Genomic DNA, 4,830 nt, shown 5'->3' on the forward strand with positions numbered 1-4,830 from the left:
CAAACTGTCGCTGACGCTCTCCTACTCATTGTTTTGCTCTCGTTACCTGGCGCCAGATGTCTGCCTCGCTCTCGCGCATCCTCGGTAGTGCGCGCCCCTGGTTACCGTAAGCCGTAGAAAAGCCGCACCATTGAATAAGCCGCAGGGACCAGAACGAGGGGAGAAAGTAGCGGCTTATAGTCCGGAAATTACGGTATACCTGAGGGAAAGCCCGACCCCTTGGATGTGTGTTACATCCTTTGTCTACTGTGGGGTTGACCCCCCCCCCAGGAATCAGCACAGACACCCTGCCGTACGATCAAGACGTCTGATCGACACAGTTCAGAATGCACAACGGTTTGACTACATCATGAGACAGTGAGCGGTCGGCTGTCTCTGAAACTTAAAATTACAACGTTTAGACATTAAAATACACGGCTGGGGCGGCTGTGGCTTGGTGGCAGAGTGGGTCGTCCTCTGTTCGAGAGATTGGTGGTTCGATCCCCATTCCCCCCCCGGTCCACATGTCGAAGTGTCCTTGGGCAAGACACTGAACCCTGAATTGCCCCCCGTGCTGCACATGGGTGTGTACATGTGGTGTGAATGGTTAGATTAGACGGTCTGTAGACGTCCATCAGTGTGAATGTGTCCATTTACCAAACTCGTGTGTTTGTCCACGCTGACCCCCCTCCCTACGCCGACCCCCCTCCCTACGCCGACCCTCCTCCCTACGCAGAAGTTGTAAAGGACACTAAAGGGTGTGTTGTTCTGTAGACGTGTGAATGGGGACGCCAGGAAAACTCCTTTATTCAGTGAAACGGAGGGACCGATGGATTAACTAATCATTACGCTGCAGCACCACTGACAAGGATCATTCACATTACATTAGAGGGCGGCTGTGGCTCAGTGGTATAGTGGGTCGTCCTCCATTTGAGAGATCGGCGGTTCGGTCCCCCGGTCCACATGTCGAAGTGTCCTTGAGTAAGACACTGAACCCTGAATTGCTCCCTGTGCTGCACATGGGTGTGTAAATGTGTGTGAATGGTTACATTAGATGGTCTGTAGATGTCCAATGCCGTCAGTGTGAATGTGACAAACACTGTGAAGCGCCTTGAGTCGTCAGAAGACTAGAAAGGCGCTATATACGTACAAGTCCATTTACCATTTAGTCTGGTATCTTGGGGGGAAAGCAGCGTGAGGAGGCTTCTCAAGGAAAGAGGAATATTCAAATGTACCATTACAACGTCTGACAGATTCTACAGGAGTTTGTTATTCAGCTCTGATTACATTTGATTTGTTTTATGGACAAAAATGTAATAATTTAACGTCTTTGAATGAATCTGTACATAAATCTGAACTGATATTCATCACTTTAACTTAATATCTTGGATTTAAGTTGTTGATCAAATGAGAAAATACTCAATATTTTCCGTTTGCTACGTGTTAAATAAACACGCTTTATGAAATTATATTAAATAATATGAGATTATAAGGTTTCGGTCAGAAAGTCCATGTTTTAAAAAGTCCCCTTTTCCACTGGTCCTGGTCCTGGTCTTGGTCCTGGTCCTGGTCCTGATCCTGGTCCTAGTCCTGCTCCCGGCCCTGGCCCTGGTCCTGGTCCTGGTCCTAGTCCCTGCCCTGGTCCTGGTCCTGGTCCTGGATCTTAAACGTGTGCGTCCACAGGAAACCAGGTGCAGCGACTCCAAACGCTGTAGTAGCCATGCCAGGCCTGGAGGTGGCGCTGTAACTGCCACAGAAACACACCAACAACAGAGAAGAAGAGACGGGGAGACGCTGTGAGCCCCTTCACTCTGCAGTTAGTGTCCTCACTGAGCAGAGGGGGCTGCTGGGAGCCCCTTCACTCTGCAGTTAGTGTCCTCACTGAGCAGAGGGGGCTGCTGGGAGCCCCTTCACTCTGCAGTTAGTGTCCTCACTGAGCAGAGGGGGCTGCTGGGAGCCCATTCACTCTGCACTTAGTGTCCTCACTGAGCAGAGGGTGCTGCTGGGAGCCCCTTCACTCTGCAGTTAGTGTCCTCACTGAGCAGAGGGGGCTGCTGGGAGCCCCTTCACTCTGCAGTTAGTGTCCTCACTGAGCAGAGGGGGCTGCTGGGAGCCCCTTCACTCTGCAGTTAGTGTCCTCACTGAGCAGAGGGTGCTGCTGGGAGCCCCTTCACTCTGCAGTTAGTGTCCTCACTGAGCAGAGGGGGCTGCTGGGAGCCCCTTCACTCTGCAGTTAGTGTCCTCACTGAGCAGAGGGGGCTGCAGGGAGCCCCTTCACTCTGCAGTTAGTGTCCTCACTGAGCAGAGGGGGCTGCTGGGAGCCCCTTCACTCTGCAGTTAGTGTCCTCACTGAGCAGAGGGTGCTGCTGGGAGCCCCTTCACTCTGCAGTTAGTGTCCTCACTGAGCAGAGGGGGCTGCTGGGAGCCCCTTCACTCTGCAGTTAGTGTCCTCACTGAGCAGAGGGGGCTGCTGGGAGCCCCTTCACTCTGCAGTTAGTGTCCTCACTGAGCAGAGGGGGCTGCTGGGAGCCCCTTCACTCTGCAGTTAGTGTCCTCACTGAGCAGAGGGGGCTGCTGGGAGCCCCTTCACTCTGCAGTTAGTGTCCTCACTGAGCAGAGGGTGCTGCTGGGAGCCCCTTCCCCGTCCCAAAGCACTCCCAGGCGCCACTTTCTCACTACATTTAGAGACTTTTCACAGCTTCTTAGAACTGGATTTAGAAACAGAGCCTAGAGCAGTTTAGCTCCTTATTCAGAGCATCAGGGAAAAGGGTTGATAATTGTTATTTGTTCAGAGGACGTGAGGACGTCCAAATAACAAACATTTTCCCCAGATTAAAGAACAGACAGTTTCACAGACGAGCGACTGAAAGATTCCAGAAGCTTCTCCTTTAAAAACAGCTCTGGAGGTGAAACTGTGGGACTCAGCGGGTCGATGACTCTGTGTGTTCAGAGAGTTCATCGACCTGAACACCAGCAGACGTCAGAGGGTCCGAGCAGGTCCACCCCGAGACCACGTCCCTGAATCAGACCTCAACACGGCTGCAGAGGAGAACCAGCACCGGAGAACCAGCACCGGAGAACCAGCACCGGAGAACCAGCACCTGAGAACCAGCACCGGAGAACCAGCACCGGAGAACCAGCACCTGAGAACCAGCACCGGAGAACCAGCACCGGAGAACCAGCACCTGAGAACCAGCACCGGAGAACCAGCACCGGAGAACCAGCACCTGAGAACCAGCACCGGAGAACCAGCACCGGAGAACCCCAAGAACTTCACTCCAGCCTCCGGATCTGAGCTGACGGTAAGACACGTTTATGCTCCTAGAGGACACTTTAGCACACGTTTATGCTCCTAGAGGACACTTTAACACACGTTTATGCTCCTAGAGGACACTTTAACACACGTTTATGCTCCTAGAGGACACTTTAACACACGTTTATGCTCCTAGAGGACACTTTAGCACACGTTTATGCTCCTAGAGGACACTTTAACACACGTTTATGCTCCTAGAGGACACTTTAGCACACGTTTATGCTCCTAGAGGACACTTTAACACACGTTTATGCTCCTAGAGGACACTTTAGCACACGTTTATGCTCCTAGAGGACACTTTAGCACACGTTTATGCTCCTAGAGGACACTTTAACACACGTTTATGCTCCTAGAGGACACTTTAACACACGTTTAAGCTCCTAGAGGACACTTTAACACACGTTTATGCTCCTAGAGGACACTTTAGCACACGTTTATGCTCCTAGAGGGCACTTTAACACACGTTTATGCTCCTAGAGGACACTTTAACACACGTTTATGCTCCTAGAGGACACTTTAGCACACGTTTATGCTCCTAGAGGACACTTTAGCACACGTTTATGCTCCTAGAGGACACTTTAACACACGTTTATGCTCCTAGAGGACACTTTAACACACGTTTATGTTCCTAGAGGACACTTTAGCACACGTTTATGCTCCTAGAGGACACTTTAACACACGTTTATGCTCCTAGAGGACACTTTAACACACGTTTATGCTCCTAGAGGACACTTTAGCACACGTTTATGCTCCTAGAGGACACTTTAGCACACGTTTATGCTCCTAGAGGACACTTTAACACACGTTTATGCTCCTAGAGGACACTTTAGCACACGTTTATGCTCCTAGAGGACACTTTAACACACGTTTATGCTCCTAGAGGACACTTTAGCACACGTTTATGCTCCTAGAGGACACTTTAGCACACGTTTATGCTCCTAGAGGACACTTTAGCACACGTTTATGCTCCTAGAGGACACTTTAGCACACGTTTATGCTCCTAGAGGACACTTTAGCACACGTTTATGCTCCTAGAGGACACTTTAGCACACGTTTATGCTCCTAGAGGACACTTTAACACACGTTTATGCTCCTAGAGGACACTTTAACACACGTTTATGCTCCTAGAGGACACTTTAGCACACGTTTATGCTCCTAGAGGACACTTTAACACACGTTTATGCTCCTAGAGGACACTTTAGCACACGTTTATGCTCCTAGAGGACACTTTAGCACACGTTTATGCTCCTAGAGGACACTTTAACACACGTTTATGCTCCTAGAGGACACTTTAGCACACGTTTATGCTCCTAGAGGACACTTTAACACACGTTTATGCTCCTAGAGGACACTTTAACACAAATTTATGCTCCTAGAGGACACTTTAACACACGTTTATGCTCCTAGAGGACACTTTAGCACACGTTTATGCTCCTAGAGGACACTTTAACACAAATTTATGCTCCTAGAGGACACTTTAACACACGTTTATGCTCCTAGAGGACACTTTAACACACGTTTATGCTCCTAGAGGACAC

Source organism: Echiichthys vipera (genome assembly GCF_963691815.1).
Source record: "Echiichthys vipera genome assembly, chromosome: 5".
Taxonomy (NCBI): domain Eukaryota; kingdom Metazoa; phylum Chordata; class Actinopteri; order Perciformes; family Trachinidae; genus Echiichthys; species Echiichthys vipera.